Here is a 19010-nt window from a genome sequence, read left to right as displayed (position 1 = left end):
TATATGGATCTTTGGTTTTGGAGTAATATATTTATAGAAAATAGCATTTATATCAATGAGGAAGTAGTCCACATTGCAATGTAAGAATTAGAGATGCCCCCCTCCCCCCCAAAAAAAAGTTCAGGTCTGGATCTACATTGAATTCATATACATAACATAACATAAGAATGGCCATCTTGGGTCAGACCAAAGGTCCATCCAGCCCAGTATCCTGTCTACCAACAGTGGCCAATGCCAGGTGCCCCAGAGGGAGTGAACCTAACAGGTAATGATCAAGTGATGTCTCTCCTGCCATCCATCTCCACCCTCTGACAAACAGAGGCTAGGGACACCATTCCTTCCAAACAGACTTCCAATTCAGTCTGTTCTCTCTGCCTGTCTGGTGGTAGGCAGCAAATACACACAATAGTAAAAGGAAGGGAAGAATCAAAACATATCCATGTAGGTACTAAGGTGAATTTAGGCAAGTCAAATGTAATTATCAAATTGGAATTTGACTGCGGGACGGGGCTATGATGCTGGCAGATCACATGCTTGCTCACAGCAAGGCCCCAGGCCTTACTGAACACTTAATCCTTGTCTATACTTCCACAGTAAGTTGACAAGTTATGCTATAACATAGCTGGAGTCAACATAGCTTAGGTTGACTTACTGTCTACACTGCATTGCATCAACAGGAAATGCTCTCCCGTTGACTTACTATACTCTTCTCGTTATGGTGGAGTACCGGGGTCGACCAGAGAGCACTCTGTGGTGAATTTAGCAGGTCTTCACTAGACCCGCTAAATCGACACCCACTGCTGATTCCTGGTAAGTGTAGATGTGGCCTTACAAATGCACAGCTAGAAAACAGTTTGGCTTACCTGTTTGTTAAGTAGTTCACACTTATTACTGGGTTGATGAAATCTAATTATAGAACATACAAACAGTTTGGCATGTCTTCCCTGCTTCTTGACAGTCTGCCCTGAGGTTGGCGCCCTCAGTCATGAGCCATTCCAGACAGCGTGAAAAGGGTTATACCAGCAAAAATGGCTATAGGATCTTTAGTGACCATAGATGGCCAGAATCCTTGGGGTTTTTTTTAATCACATCTTGTCTGAAAGATGGATCTTCCAGCTTTGTACTGCAACCAAACAATATGCTGGGGCACTGGTTAAGTACTAATTCTGGAGGAAGATTGTTAGCTATTGAATCACCAGTACCACTTTGTTCAGCACCCTGAATTTTTTCTTGAACATCTCCTAGCCAAGTACTGGGGAGATCTGATCCTACTTATCTTTTGAGATACAATGAGGTCAGAGTCCAAGAGTTCCATAGCTGCAGGCTTTTTAACTCTTGCTTCAACAGCATTCTCTCTTATTTAACACTGATTAATTTAGTCTCCTTCAAAAACTGCATTTATATTCCAAGAACGTTAGGTTGCAAATTCTTTCTTACATCTTGTTTGTAATGAACTCTGGGATCTCTCACTAATTAGAGAACTTCATTTAAATATCTCTCATCTGACCTGACATTATTGATCAATGTCTTTAAAATGAACAACTAAATTATAGGGACTAGTATTAACCTCACTTGAAAACTGTCAGCTTTAGGGTATTTTTTTCTCTTTAAGAGTGAAATGCTGAATCTTTCTTTCTTATCAGTTTGGCATTTGTGGCTTTCCAACAGTCAACTAGGCAATTAGTCATTGTGTGGGGCAGAAAATGTGATTTTAGGACTCCATTTCTCTACAAATGATGAAAATAATATGGTTTTGAAAGCCACATTGTGAGTAGGCCCTTTTGGTACTACCATCCAGTGCTAAATCCCCAAATCACAAGTGTGATATAATTAAGTAGGCATTTTTTGGAAAGGAAACTACTGGGCATGGGGGAAGAACAGATTTTGAGGAAAAATAGATAGTACATTTTTCATGACACTATTCTAAATATTTTTCAAGGTAGGTTTCATCCTGCTACTCTGCAACTAGTCCCATAGGCCTTATCCAGACCATCTGATGTGTTTCACAGACAGCAAGGCTGCCTAAAATATTTTGTCTTTCCTTAAAAAAACTGAATTGGGATCATGAAATAGCTCCTTCCTAATTCAGTTGTTTGAAAGTGAAGTTTAACTCTGAAGCATCTCAGTCATCTCTACAGCCCTACTGACTGTCACAGTTGATCTGGTGGGGATATGTGTCTGGATAATACTTTGAACATTTCCCATTTCCAAAGGGATGTACAAACATTCCCTGATTAAGTTGACAATACCCTTCTATAGTAAGTATGACAAGTACTTCCTCTATTTTATGGATGGGGTACCTGAAATAGAGTGGGTTGAAGCTATTTGCCCAAGGGAGCACTCTAAGCTAGAAGAGTTACCTGGACTAAAGTAAAGGGATTCTTTACACTTAGCCCCATTCTCTGTTCTTCTTGCCACACTGCATTTTCTGATGCTTTTTAAAGTTTGACCAATAAGAAGAACTGGAGACCAAATAACATATATTTTAAGAAAGGCCTTAGTAGAATGATTCTGTAGGGTCAAAACTCAGTCATTTTATTTGATGTTTGAATATTTTATTATGGAAATAAATATTCTAAAATGCAGCCATAGGCCTAAAGTGATTTGTTTTGAACTGAATTCTCTACATTTTTCACATTGCATCACAACATGGAGCCCACATTAGAGATTTCACAGAATGTTTGAAATTTAGTTAGTAGCTGGTAGTCATAATTCCTGTGTGCTACAGACAAAGCAAAGGCCCTACTCCTCAATAATAAAATAAAATAATAATAATTAATAATAAATATTAAACATTTTATTTATAAATGCATGTGTTAATTTCCTGTGAAATAAAGTGCTTTGGGGTTGTGGTTGTCACAACAAGGAATGACTATAGAAATAGCCAGTCAGCCCTCATACCAGCAAAGTTTATGCACAATACCCTGAATAGTGATGTACATGAGCAATGTTCAAGGTTGGCAAAAACTACGAAGTGTACCTGCGTCTCTCCAGTTATCTCAGCCAGTTGTGTCAATGGGAGAGTGAGGCAGCAGTGTGTGTGTGTAGGGAGGTGGGGACTGCACAGATATGTGGGAGGGACGTTACATTTTGTTCTTCCCAAAGTCACCTTGACTATTCCTGAGCGAGTTGCAAAGAGACATTGTCTTGCTCTGGAGCTAATGCAGCTTCTCTGGGTAGCAATCTTTTTATAACCAGACTTCTGTGATTTGCAAACCCCCTAAATAATTTTTTCAAAAATGTCACCTTGAGAAGCCAAAGGTTTCATCAGAAAAATGTCACTGTATTCATGACAAGTCAAGTGTGAAGTAGCAGCCAATAAAAATGCAGTGCAAAAGATATGGGAGGCTAGCAATTTTAGTAGTCAGTATATAATATATTTTCCAAAGCACATGGTACATTTAATTTTCAAAAACAATGAAGGCCTTGCTGAAGAACCTTGGTCCTGACATACGTTAAAGTCCAGCCAGGGAAGATGAAGAGTTGAGGGGAGGGTAGCTGGTTTGTTGGCAATGGCAAACAATTAAACCATCTTTGCAATGGCTGAGCACAGCCAATGGCTGGCTAAAACAGCCAAGGTTACCTCTGATCATTTCCAGAACCACATCAGTATTTCCTGAGAGGAGGGAGAGATACAATGGCAGAGCCTAGCACAGTTAAAAAGTGGTGAAACCTTCCAAGGATGTTTTCATTCATTTACAGGGTGAGAGGACAGAGATTGCTTTGAGAGGAATATGAGCACAACAAATGCAGTGTAGCCTTTACAAAAATGTGGTACACATGTCATAAACTTTTTATATTTCACCCACAGGGAGTGTGTGTGAGCAGTGAGTTAAAGAGAATAGAAATCTAGACAAAAACAGACATAAAAAAGAAATCAGTACCTAAGCCTTTGGAATGAATTGCAGTGGCGAGATTACCTGAGCTGGCTCTCATTAAATGTTTTGTGTTGATTTTGTTAAATCATCATTTATTTTTCTCCTCCTCACTATTTCAGTGGCTGTTTGCACATGATTGAGGAAAAGGGCAGTCTTTCCTCAACAGCTATCTACACTGGCTTTATTCCACTACTGTTTATGATAGCTGTCTGTCATGCTTTGCTTAAATACCTTGAAGGCATATTTAGTAATATTCCCCTTTGCAATCTGGAACAGACTTTCATCCAGCTCTGGGCTGATGCATTTGAGAGCCCCATCTGGTATTATCTTTCTGAAGTAAATGTGGGATGGTAGAGCTCTCAGCTACTAAAGAGGGAATAGTAAAAGAGCTGATGTCATGAGGGTGGAAACTAATAGTTTTATCCAAAACCCATTGAAGTCACTGTGAATCTTTCAACTGATATTGGTGGGCTGTGGATCAGGCACCAATTGTCCTTTAAAAAAAAAAACAAAAACATGGAAGTTCAGTTGTGCAGCTCTCTGGACCTGTCAGAGAAGAATCCAGCATTTCTTTCAGATTCTTCTGAAGCAATTTATGTAACCAGTTTCAGTGGGCTTCACTCACATGCTGAAAGTGACACAGGCAGCTTTCAAGCATTCAGGCCAATGTGGTACACCCATAATAGTCAAAACAATGCTTAACTTGTTTCATAAATCACATTTAACAATACAAAAGAATACATACTATATATAGAGAGAAAAATCAAGAAAAAATGTCTCTGGTATTATGTTACTTGCCAATATGGGTATAGAGAGTGTTAAAATCCATTCTTCATAGAAATAAGGTAGCAAATTTAATTAACTATATCTTTGTTCTCGTTTTTTTCTCTCCCTCCTGCTGTGTGACTGAATGTTAGTAAAATCAGGTGTCTGTCTAAGACTTTTGTTTTGCAGCAAAATACCTTTGATGTCGCAAGTGCATATCTCTCATATTGTATCCTAAATAATACTTTTTCTCCAGTGAGGTTTATTCTGCATTCACATACTCAAAAAGACCCTCTTTTAATAGCAACCTTGACATAACAAAGAATGGATAATCATGGAAAAGAACTTGCTTTTATACTGCAAATAAGGGCCAACTTGGTCAAAGGATAATAAAATCTTTGTTAATTTTAGCATAAATCCACATAAGGTACTTTTGTGGGGTGAAAAACAGTTAACTTGCAAAATTCACAGTTATTTAGCTAGTTAAAATATGATAGTGTGCATGTGCAACTTCATGGAATACACGGATTTTTAGAAACTGAAAGTCAGTGAGAGTTGGGTGCCTAACTTCATTTGTGCCTCTGAAAATCTCCCCCTATATTACTAAACACAGTTGAGCAAATTCTTTCCTGACATAGGCCCTGATCCAGCGACTGGGTCTGCTCAACTAGACCTCTGTTTCTGTCTGGAATCCCATTAAAATCAATGGGACTGTGCATGGGAGTAAAGCTCCTCCAGCGTAGATCTCATTGCAAGATCAGGGCCCTGTGTTCTCTGGAACCTCACTGCAGCTGAAGTTCAATACAGTTTCATGGACTGTAAAATAGAATTTGGCCCTATGGTAGGGTGGCCAGATATCCTGATTTTATCAGGACAGTCCTGATATTTGGGGCTTTGTCTTATATAGGTGCCAATTACTCCCCACCCCCTGTCACGATTTTTCACCCTTGCTATCTGGTCACCCTACCCTAAGGCAACACACACACAATATTTAAAATTATGGCAATGCAGTATAAAGTACCATAATACAATATGACCCATACATATGGCCTGCTCTACTTGTGTGTAGTGCCTTGAAGTCAAAATTTGCATTGACCCATGCTTCCCAGCTGGAACCAGTGATCTAGCCTGTCATTTCTAGGCTTCCCTGCCAGATGTTGCAGTGCACATTTATTGTGTTATCTCAGCCAGCACTCAGATGTGGTTTGATGAGCAAACATTGTTGGAATGTGTAATGTTCACATACATGCTTTTGTAAAAGAAATTAAAATTGTATGGAAACCCTGGCTTGAGATCCCCCAAAATTTGTTCTGTTTGCAAAGTGTGAAAAGGCAGAAAGCTTTTCTGTGACCCATGAAGGATGATCAGGGTTATTTACAGAGGATGTTAAACAGATGATTTTCATGTCTCAACAGCACATGCTCATTTGGGAATGTTCTGTGTTTACATTTGTGTTAAATGTGTCAGAGCTAAAAAAATCAATAAAAATCTGTTGTCACCCAAGCTTCTTATGTGTCTGTTCTCTCAAAGTTTAGAGAGCAGGAGATCAGAATGTGGAGTGTAAAGTTCTCATTGCAATTCTGAAAGATTTCAATTACAATTGGAGCTATAAAAGCTATGATAATATAAACAAAGAAATCTATCTCAGGCCACAAACAAATTGCTCAAAGGGTCAATAAAGAATATCTTCATATATTGTAAAAAGAAAAGGAGTACTTGTGGCACCTTAGAGACTAACCAATTTATTTGAGCATAAGCTTTCGTGAGCTACAGCTCACTTCATCGGATGCATACTGTGGAAACTGCAGAAGACATTATATACACAGAGACCATGAAACAATAGCTCCTCCCACCCCACTCTCCTGCTGGTAATAGCTTATCTAAAGTGATCACTCTCCTTACAATGTGTATGAAAATCAAGGTGGGCCATTTCCAGCACAAATCCAGGTTTTCTCACCCTCCCCCCCACAAACTCACTCTCCTGCTGGTAATAGCCCATCCAAAGTGACCACTCTCTTTACAATGTGCATGATAATCAAGGTGGGCCATTTCCAGCACAAATCCAGGTTTTCTCACTCTGCTTCAGGAGAGTGAGTTTGTGTGTGTGGTTTTTGGAAAAAGGGGAGGGGGGTGAGAAAACCTGGATTTGTGCTGGAAATGGCCCACCTTGATTATCATGCACATTGTAAGGAGAGTGATCACTTTAGATAAGCTATTACCAGCAGGAGAGTGGGGTGGGAGGAGGTATTGTTTCATGGTCTCTGTGTATATAATGTCTTCTGCAGTTTCCACAGTATGCATCCGATGAAGTGAGCTGTAGCTCACGAAAGCTTATGCTCAAATAAATTGGTTAGTCTCTAAGGTGCCACAAGTACTCCTTTTCTTTTTGTGAATACAGACTAACACGTCTGTTACTCTGAAACCGTTCATATCTTGTAGAACTGATAAATGAAATTGTTCATAAGTAAAGTTTTACGAATGAAACAAAATTCATTCATAAAACCAGTCACCCCAATAACTAGCTAATTGACAATTAAGATGCTTGTTAAGAGCCATAGCTGTTCAGCCAGCTGCCCTTGTAAGTTTCACTTTCAACCCAATTGCTGCTTACATCACTGAAACTTGCACTATTTCAACATTGTAACTTCTGCTCACTGTTTGCCATTCATTATACTTGTCCATATTGTAACTCAAACTCCATTTTAAAATGCTCACTCCATTTTGTAAAAGCCTGCTGCAACCTTCATTTTGCAAAACCCTGATGTAATCTCATTAGTTTAGTTTAGATGTGTGAATGAGATATGTATGGATGATGGAATCAACCTCCAGCCCCAGCCCGTCCTGATGAAATAAAGTGTAAACACCAACGGCTGAAGATGCAGACAACAGCCCTGACAAAGCAAGAAGAGTCCACCCTAAAAAGAAAAGAACAAAGGTACAATAGAAGGAACATCAAAGCCAGGTCCCTGGCTGAAAGTCATGTCTGCAACTGACGGGTGATCAATCACACCAAACCCAGAGGCAGCATGACACAGCAAGACCTATAGACTCTGTATTCAAACTAAAGCCTACAAAAAGGATGGGTGAGATGGAAGACTCTGGAGTGTAACATTCTGCTGCCAACATGGAAGGGCATTGGTGCATGCCCAACAGAGACCCAGCCCTTCCTTGTGCCTGGCTTTCCTGGCCAGTTAGCTGCCACAAGCTACAAACCCAAGCTGCAACAGCAGTCAGATGGTATATGAATATAGAAACTCTTAGGTGCTTTAGCTATTGTCTTGATTCCCTGGGTTGCTCATCGTTCATTAATGGAAAGAACTGTACATCAAAGTCTGAGTGTTGTCCATTACTTCCTGGCTTACAGTTTTGATCTTGAATGTCAGTGAGATGCATCAGTTAGAAAAACCTTTGTAATATATCTGTTTTTCAGTTGCCTATGTAACTTTCAAAATTCAGTTTGCTACAGTCAATTAACATCTAACTTTGAAAATATATCTGGTCCCATGTGATGACCAGCGCTTTGCTGTTTAGGCTTGCGTATTTTTAGGCACATGCAGTAGCCCATATTCTGTAGCCGTGTGACTACATGACTACTTAGATGTTATGGCTATATTATCACATAAATAAATGTGTCCCTTGAGCCATCCTTAGCATGGAAGATAGTTGCCTGTATGCAGATCTTTGTATATTAGAAAGTGTGAACTGATTTTAGCCAAAAGACAAATACAACGATAGCATCTGGTGGATTCTCTCCAGTCTGACAGTTGCATTATTTACCATAGGGCCACTCACAAGAAGCTAATATTTGTTAAACTTCTCTGAGTCTCCTAGCAAAACTAATTATTCATAAAAAGTTAATTATGAACTCTGTTCATTGTACACTGGGGGGGGGGAACCTCCCAAATTGATACCACCCAAAAGAAAGATGCCATTTACACTTCATGAAACCTTCTAAAAATGTCACAAAAGTTACAATTTTAATGCATGTCAGGGAACTATGCCCAGCTAAATTCCAAACATAGTTCTTTTTACTGCCAAGAAGAGACTATGCTTGCAGAATAAGACAAAGTAGGACATGTAATGGGCTTTTAGTTGCAGTGGTGAACACAAGGATATATTTTAGTTATGTACTCGGCCGCTTGTGGGTCCTATTCATACTGTATGCCTACAAAAAAAATCCCTGAAAGGCAGGTGCTGAAATGGCAGACAGTAAACTCCACCCCACTGGTAGAAAGATTTAGTTCTACATTGTAGTACCAAGAGAGTAACCTTTGTAATATATCTTTTTTGTAAGCTGTAAAACACAACTCAGTATTTCTCCTTCACTGGAAGGTCCACAAGTTCTTTACAGTTGGACTTAAGCCTGAAATGCAGCACAGGAGGTAGAATTAGCCCCATCAGTCACTGGAAGGTTGGGAATGATCCAGCTCCTGAAGAACCCCTCAGTTCCATTCTCCTTCCTCAGCTGAAGGCAGGCTTTACCAGACCTTCTAAGGACAGAGCATCTATTCTCAAAGAAAAAGAAACAATTTAGAATCAGTGTGTCCTAATTCTTTAGCTATGTGGTCAGATTTTCAGGCTCTCTGGAGTTTCTTTTGTAAAGTCATTTCCTATGTGCTAAGGTACAGTAATGATTGCAGCTCCTGTGAAGCCATGTTGAGAAGTAGAAGAAGGGGAAAGGCAAGATATATCTCTGCTGGTTATGCCATGAGCAGCAATCTGAATCCACAGAGGTTTTAGCTGACAGGGGATTCCCAAAGAACCCCTCAGCCAGACTAGAAAAGAGCAAAGATGGCCCAGAGGTCCCAAGGACCAGAGTGTAGATATGACCAAAAGAGCATCCACCTCCACACTCACGTACCATCGGTCAACCGGAAGAAGTAAATTTCACTGAGCCGGCTGGGAAGGGCCCAGAATCTCTTGGGGTCACATAATCAGCCACTGCTTTTGACTTCCTTTTCCCTGCACTGCTTCTTCCCCTGCCTTCCAATACCAGGCCAAAGAGGGAAGAATAGGCAGGCAACTCTGATATGGAGGACTGAACAGATGGTTGGAGATGTTTTGGGACTCTTTGTACCCAGATCTCCCTGCTGTATCTTCCCCAGGAACTTAAGCAGCCCCTTTGCAGCCCAGTCACTTTCTGATCATGGGATGTGGATTGAGTGAAGTGCTCCAAATGTAGACCTCATCAGAAAAGATGGATTGTAAATTATGAAGTCTTCATAAAATAGACTGTCTGCTTTCTCAGCACCTAAGTGACAGGACTTTTCTTTCAACAGTGGTGTCCAGTAATTATCACACACATGCCAACTGGACAGAGATAAAACTTTATATTAAAATGTTAATGGACATGTAGGGCCTGATTCTCATTTACATAAGGTCCCTTTATATTGCACTGGTAATGTACAGGAACATTAATGCTAGGTGCACCTGTAATTTATGCCCCTCTTTAAGGCTCCTTTCCATTACTGATGCATTTTAAAGGAAAATCTGGCTTGTAATGTATTTGAACTCTGACCATCGAAACTGGTACAAGAATTTAGATTTGCTGGAAACCTTGTAAATAGGAAATTACACTGCACTTTACTCTCTTGAAAAGCTGCAGAGCCACAATGAACAACAAGGGGAAACCACCAATTACAGCTCAAAGGCAATTCTGACCTCTCCTTGATCTCTTATTAGAATATGGAAGTCATATTTCCTTGTCAAAAGAAACTTTGTTCCCTGGCATAGAGCTGTATCCACACACCATACTTATTCAATGTATTCTTTTGTCTCCTGGCATCATGTCTAGTTAATTCCCTAATTATGTATTTGTTGTAAAATTAACATTAGAGGAATATTTTAGTACAGTAGTGTGGGTTGAGAATGTCAAAGTGATAGTGAACTCAGTCAACAAAACATTTGTCCTATTTGTTATGGGCCTGATTGTGCTCACACAGGGAAGTAAGGAGCTGAAGGACCCTCCATACTCCTTGCACTTGCTCATATTATAGGTAGCAATAGGGATTAGGAAGAGCATCTGTGGTTGGACTACTATTCCCCCCTCCATGCAGTTGGGTGAGGAGTGGAATCCTGGCTCCACCTCCCTATATGCTTGATGGACTAACTGAGTGGAGGGGGAAGGAAGTAAGCTGCTCCATCAGGCAGGGGAGAAGCTGTGACTGAATTGTGACCAAGTCATTAATAATTAATTTTTCTTAATCATTATCATTATTTTATTTTTCATTAGTAGTACAGGAGCACCTAGAAACTCAAGCCATGATCAGGGACCCATTATGCCGGGTACTGCACACACTTAAAATAAGACAGTCATTGTCCCATCTCTGTTCTACTCCTGGGGCAAAGCAGCTAGGAATGACCCCTTGCTTGGAGATTACAGTCTGTACATATGTACAATTTTCTTTAATTCTCATCATTGCTATAAAAGACAGGTCCCTCTCTATATGTCTCTCTAAATAAATTAATGTTGAATCACAAATACAATTGATTAAACAGTAAAGAGAGTGACTTGTAAACATTCTTGTGAGTATAATTGGCAGTTTGATTATTTCTCGGGTAATATTAATTGCTCATGAGTATTAAGACAGCTACTTGGCATTTGTGAAAATATTCACCAAACCAGATTTTGGCACAAATGATTATTTATAGACACTATGTAACAGAATACATTATTTGTGATGTGCTATTTCTTATTTGTATTAATTATTCTTTATTCTCTTTTTAAACATATTTTAGTTATCAATCAGGGAGCAGAAACAATACCTTTTGACATAGGTGTTTAAGCACAAGCCAGGGATAGAAAATAGGTGCTGTTGCAAGGCCTAAGAAGTCAATGGAAAGACTCTTAGGCTGAATTCACTGAACATGGGCTCAAACCCATAGTGAATATCTGAAGTGAACTGTTCACAAGTAGCCAAGAGTATGAAATCTATGAATATATACTATTCAGCAAATCCATGCAACTAATGGATACCTTCACAGAAATAAGAATCATTTAATGAATGGCTGCAAACAAAAAAGAAATAATAGATTTACAATTAATATTATCCTTCATAATTCTACTAAGTCTAATGTTAGTATTCTAAGTTATTTGTTCACCAGGGTTTATCTTCTTACATGCATTGTAAGGTATAAAGTACCCTAAGGCACTATATAACTAATACCCCCTTCATATACATGCCAACTGGAAATATGGGGAAAATTAATGTCTTGGTCGTCAAGAGATGCAACTGAGAATTCAAATAAGAATTAAGGCCCTGATCCTGCAAAGACTTACACATGTGCTTAACTTTATAGTGTCTAATTTATAGTGTGCAGTGCATGGTTGGGACTAAAGGAGTATGCTGCTCCTTATGATTCCCAATAAGCAGTGTAGGAATAAATGCTGAATCTCTCCCTCCTAACATATCTTTTTTCAGAGTCTGGATCCTCAAGACTCAAAAGTAACATAAAGCTATTGTGAAGGTGTCATCTTTTTCCATTTTATCTTAAAATGCAGATTAATTTCTGCAAGAAAAGAAACTTGGATATTGCAGTGGGTCTTCATAGAAAATACCTGTGTTTTCTAATTACAAGTCAAATGTGCATTATCAGAACATTAGAGGTATCTAGCCTGCAGGTCTCTCAAGGAAAATCCATTTAACAGCCCTCTATATTTTTATAGTCCAGTGTGATTAGAAACTGCAACAGTATGGTTAAAAAGTGGAACAATGGAAGCAGAAATGCTTCTAAACTTCAAAATAAACCCCTGATACTGATAATAAATCATTATATTTTCCCTTTATAAACCACATGCTGCACACAGGCAGAGAACATCTTTTCACAAACATTTTGATAGGAAAATTTTCAGTACATTGTTACACTAGAAGCCATACACATTCTCGTTGTTGCACTTAAAACTTGTCCTATCACATGACAAACGTGTCCATTATTAGGATAGTGTCCCATTTATTTATATGAGATGACGCAAAACCTAACAGCACATTTACATTTCTAACACATCATTAAAAATATTCCTCAGAAATTTAATTTTAGATTTTTTTTTAATCTGAATGTGAATTTTGGAGCTCTTCAACATTGCCACTTTGAGAGCACGAAAATAAATTATTGTGTATGTATCCACAGAAGAGGCATAGGTTCAGTAGGGGCAGGTAAAAAGGCAATGTAAGTTTTATTTTGTCACATCATCCAGATGCCTCATGTTTCATCTGAATGACCATCTCTGTGGATGGATTCAATACCCATTACCAATTACTAATTTATCTGTGTGCTGTGGCTGCCCACAATGATGCCAGTATATAACATTTGGGAAGGCTAATTTTGTAACCTTGACATTTGCCTATTAGGAACTGACTTATACTAGTTGAAGGGCCCATGGTAGCTTACTTCTGATACACTAGTAGCATCTTGTCTAGTAGAAGTTTTTAAATAGACATCTTATACTGTAGCTTTTTTTGCTAGATTTGCATAGAGTATATTATAATTAGTCCAATTAAATTTGCAAATTGATTTATCACATTGAAACACAATATGAGGATTTCAAAATCTGTATCTACTGCTGTGTGGTGGATACTAATATTAATATTAATTGTATGTATCATTTCTTAAAATCTAATAAGAGCAAAATAAAGGAATGTGATGATAGAGTTCACAAATTAAGGTGCTTTACTGAATATTGATTCAAAAGTAGGTTATATTGTTTGTACTTAGTAATTCATGCAGAAAAATCACAAGTGCAGAACATTTTCAAATTAATATTCAGAAAATATTACCTAATATGTGCAATACAGATTTTTTTTCCCTTTGAGCAAGCATATCATTTACAGTCAGTTACATTATATTTGCAGGCTTCTACAAACTAGCAGATACGCTAACGATTCTTAAAACTGTGACAGGTTAGCTGAATACTGTATAATATTAGAAATCCCTCTTTACCAAGGCAAAAACTGGCTCCTTTTATGATATGTCATGTTCTCTCTTTTAAGTCTCTGATGAATACTGCTGAAATAAGCCAAAAGATGGTTAATGCTTGAAGACAGTAGCAAAAAACTCATTTTGCATGTGATATAACAAAATAGGTGAGAGGAAAGTTTGGAAAGTAGTATTTGTGGAGAGACAAGACAATAAAATAGAAATCAGTACACAGTTCTCTTATCCTTAAAATTAATAATATTAAGGATAAAAATTAATAAAAAGGCCAGATTTTGATATCCTTACCCCGGATTAGCAGCACCTTATTCCAAGAATAGTCGCACTGTCTTCAATGGCTGTACTGATGCATTAAAGTGCTATTTAACATAAGTAAGGTTATCAGAACCCAGCCTTAGGAGTAAACGTCAAATGCAACTCATATCTGCAGAAAAGAAAAAAAATCTATTCCACTCTGATAACTTTCCTGCCACAAGAGATGCTTTGCCAAATGGCCTCCAAACAAAAAGATCACTTTCATCCCAGCATGTGTAGTCTTCATAAGAACATATGAATTGCCATACAGGCCCAGACCAGTGGTCCATGTAGGCCAGTGTCCTGTCTCTAACTGTGGCCAGTACCATATTCCTCAGAGGATGATACAAAAAGAATCTCTGCAGTGGGAACCTGAACATTTCCTTCTTACCCCCAATAGTTAGATGTTGGCATAAGCCCCAAAATATGAGGATTCAAATCCCCTTCAAAACTCTTGGAGGGTTTTTTTCTCTTTTGTTTGTTTCAGTACTTACTGTCATCACTCTGGATATTTTTGTTGTCCATATAAAAGTTTTATTATTGCTTGTGTTGAGTGCATGCAGTGATCCAGTTTCAAGGTGACAAAGGCATGGAGAAATAAGGCAAGGTTCAACCTTCCTAACAAGCACAAATGAGAAAAAATAAAAACAAAACCCACTTTTCTCCATTGCAACTTCCTGATTATCCAGAAGCAGATGGGAGTCCACAATTTACCTCAGGTTATGACCTGAGCAACAGACAGCAAGCAAATGTCTTCAGTTGAGGGGACAGAAATACAGTCTCTTGTCAGTTCAATGAAGACAGGATATTTGAAGCCAGGAACTGACTCAGTGGGAGAAAAGGAAGAACTTTCTGGCTGAGAAAGCACGATATAGGATTAACTCACTTGGGGAGAAGAGGAGAGAGAGGAAACTAAAGTTAGAGCAGCAGAGTATGCAGGCAGGGGATAAGAGGCTATATAACCAGAAAGATAGGATGAAACGAGTTTTTAAGACAGTTCCTCCAGGTTATTCTCTCAGCTGGTGGGGGAACCTGACAAAACCCAGACATTTATATTGAGTGTCTTCAGCCCAGCTCCAGCACCTTACAACTTGCAACCTTGCCCTTTCTGGGCCTTTTTAAGTCTCCCTGGCTTGCCCTGGGATTTCACTGCATTCTCCGTAGAGTTGGTGTGAAGGGCTCCCAGCTGGGAGCTCCCCCTGTGGTTCCAGGAGTCCCTCCAGCATTCTCCTACTTTAAGCACTCCTGCTTCTTTGCCCATAGCCAACTGTAGTTTCCTCCCTTTTAAAGGCCTCCTCCCTACTATACATAACTGACAGATCTGGAGAGGTGGGGCCAGCCCAGTACCCATGGCCTCTCTGGCATCTTCCTCATCAGTGTGGGGTCTATACACCCTGTGACACAAATTCACAGAGAGATTTAAAACCTTGAAGCCTGAGTATCCTCTCACACCAATGTAAATCAGAAGTAAATCCATTGGAGCCGGTGGAGTTGCAGTGGTGTACACATAAGTGAGAGAAGAATCAGGTGTCAGGAGACCAATGCTTCGGCCCTCAGCCCCACTGAAACCCATCATCCACAGTCCCTTCTGTAAAAGTGTACTTGGCTATACATTTAACAAAGTCTGGCTTTCAAAACCTCCTTGACTTTAAAGAGTAAGTGAAATTGAAAATTAAGTTTGAATTGTACGTCAGCTTTTCAATTGAAGCTTCTTCATTTGCCTATACATTGTCTATCTCATTTCAGACTTTTTTCTGTTTTGTTTTTTTCAATAGGAGCAATTGAGTTTTGAAAACCAGGAGGATCCCCAGAAATCACTATGCCATTCACAGACCCTATTTAGATTTCCAGTGAGCTTCAGTTGTATAGACCTTGAAAGGCTGTTCCATTATTGCTGCCATTGTTACGCCATCAAGAGCTCACCACTTTCTTCATTAAGTCATTGGTAATGGGGAAAAAAACTGAGTAAGATTCCAAGATTTCCTGTCAGCACAAAATAATTAGAAAGGTAATTAAGAAGGAGTGGGTAAAGAGAAAAGTCTATCAAGGTGTTGATCAGGTATCTGAAAGATGACAAAGAGAAATGTGAAAGACATTTGTTTCTTTGTAATATAGTAACTGAAACAAATAGCTTTAGACAATGGTGCAGCTGCATATATATTTTTGGTAAGTTTTTCTAATTATTTTAAGATTATTATTCTATTCTAATTTGTTGGGGGTAAATTTGTCATGAGAACAGTTGTTTTATATGCATAGTAAACTTATTGCTGTCCAAGTTTCAGATACAATTGTTACATTTTCCATTTCTTTGTGTTTCAGTGCTACCTGAAGGAAGGGGGTGAGGGCGTCTTTATGTAAGATACAGAGGTTTATATCTGTTCAATCATTGTCCATAGAGGCTCCAAAAGGTTTTGCACACATTCATCCAATTGTGGAATTGGGATCCATAGCTGTTTGCACTAGTAAGTCACAAGAAGCAAAATCAATGTTTCCAGGAATACATACCATACATTATGATGCTTTATATGCATTGATGCTAACAATTGTCTGTGATTGGTTGATACATATGCTAAGCTTTATAAATGGATATTACTGTTCAAAAATATCTCCTCTCCCACACCTGCAATAAAGCATTTAATCTGAATTTTTCAGACTTCTGTTGCTTTGGAGAAGTGTAGGAAAAAAGAGAGCAGGATCACTTTTGTCAATGCTTATGTAGGTGTTAAATTCAAGGATAATACAAAGTAAAGCTTCCTCATGCATAAGTAAACTTACATACTCATTGAAATGGTAGAGAGCTTTATTTTGTTTTCTTCCTGATTCACAGCAGGAATTTGGTGTACAAGTCAGAGTAATTTGAACGGAGACATAATATGTACAAGAGTATATTTAGCATTTCGACTGCTCAAAATTGGATTCTGAAACACCTTTGGAGGACAGGTAATCCTTCTACCACCCTGCCCGGGTGATTTCACCAGGTGAGAGCATCAGTTTCCATAAGTGCTCTGTTGATGTAGTTAACAGCAAGGATGTACAGAATTAATATATTCCTCAAGCTTCCCTGTCCAATACCCTATACACTTTTTGGATTCTACTAGCCTCCTCAGGGGAAATCAAAGGCAGAGAAAACAAAGTGTTAGAGAAGGCTGAAAATTTTGCATTGTTTAAAAATGAAAAATGGCCTTTTTGACTAATTTTCACAAGAAAATTTCTGTTTTTATTGGAAAACTGAATACTTTTAAACTTTCAAACCCCTCCCACTCAAAATCAGTTCCCAGACATTTGTTTATCTTTAAAAGCCCTATAAATTCTGCAAAAAATATTTTAAATGAAAATGAAAACATTTTGATTTCTTTTACATATTTTGAGGAAAACAAAATAGATTTTTTCCAGAAATTCTATTGAGAATAGTACTGGCAATTGCATCTCTCATGGGGTAACAAATCACACAGTACAGAACTTTCCAGGTTAGATCTACTGCTGCCTTGATATGTTTTCTCAATGACTGCAGCTTTATTTTATTTAAGGATGAGATAATAGCACTAGTAATATATTCAGCCACTTCCAATTAAATTCACATACAGTTCCCAGAGACACAAATCATTTGTAATATGAGCCAAAGTAGACCTCCCATGGGTCAAAGTGAACTGTGCATATGTAAGGAAAGAAAGATATGGCCCATGATAAATTAGGAATGACAAACTTAAAAGAACATGTCTAAAGTGACTTGCATATATGGATTCTGAAGACCAGCATTACCTACATCATACACCGAATTCATGGGCAGATCCTGGACTGCCCAAATGTACAGTATCTAAATTTTAATCTCCAGTGTCAGAACAGCTAAAGAGCTTGTCTAATCCGTAGCAGCTCCATTAATTATTACTTTGGCCAGCCCTAGTCCCTATACACCATTCTGGTCCGTAGGGCATAAGGTGGAAAAACTGTTTTGGTCCCAATAGCATGACTTTGGCCTCCTGCCCTGCTGCTGGGTATTCTGTGCTGGGCCTCCCAGGAGGAACAACCCAAAATCTGCCCCTTCTGTAACAATTTTCCTCTATATAGCTTGCAATACCCAAGCTCCTGTGTCTTCTTTTGGGATAATACTTACTCACCTATCATTGTATCACTGCACACTCATGGTAAATGTGAGCTTGCATTCAGATATGCTAATGGAGATTTCTTGTGTAAATATTTTACTGTCATTGTGACTCCTTTTTCTCTAGGCAAAACAGTTAATTAGCAAATATTTCCTCAATGAATAGAAGAGTGGCCACAGATAGTATACAAATTCCTTTCAGTACAGTGCATGGATATGTCACAGGATCGATTTCTCCAGGCCCATATTCTGGCCCTTGCAGCCTCTCCTTCCAGGAACAAAGGTAGTTCCAATGTAAACAGAGATCTTCTTACTCTTTATCCAGCCTCTTCTTAGTCTGAGCGTGGCTTCCTACCCACTCTCGCCCCAGGCTTAGTCTGGGTGCCTGATGAGCACCCAGCACCTTGACTTCTCAAATCTTTCCAGCCTGGTACTTGAATCCTGTCAACAAACATGGGAAAACAGAGGGGTTTAGAGCATTCTTCTCAGCTGGCCTTTGTTCCAGTTCTAAAGTCCTCTCAAGAGCTATATGGATAGTATATCCCATCACAGGAGACATAGTTACCAGGCTATTAATTGCCCCACTAGCTATTTGAGAATGCTCGCAGACCTAATGTGTATTTTATTCTGTTTTATTTCTGCTTATCAGAGAAAATGAGTGTGCAAATAGAAATTATTTCATTTTATAATCTACTCAAGCTTCCCACTTGATTCAAGGATGCCCTTATCCGATGGGCATCCTTGAATCAGGTGGGAGGCTTGTGTAGATTATAAAATGAAATTATGGGTGAAATCCTGGCTCCATTGAAATCAATGGCAAAACTCCCATTGCCTTCAAGCGGACTAAGATTTCACCCTATGCCATCACATTCAACTCTGTGGCAGTGAATTATGATGTCACATGCTAAGGATTGTTTCTTTGCTGAATGAGACAGGCGGAAGGTGATTGTACTGAAAAAGTACCCATATCTACACACACACACACACACACACAAATAGAATTTAACATTTATTGAAAGGGAATTATAAAGTCATAACTGTCT

This window comes from Eretmochelys imbricata, chromosome 8, assembly GCF_965152235.1.
Source record: "Eretmochelys imbricata isolate rEreImb1 chromosome 8, rEreImb1.hap1, whole genome shotgun sequence".
Taxonomy (NCBI): Eukaryota; Metazoa; Chordata; order Testudines; family Cheloniidae; genus Eretmochelys; species Eretmochelys imbricata.
Note: the sequence above shows the minus strand (reverse complement) of the source record.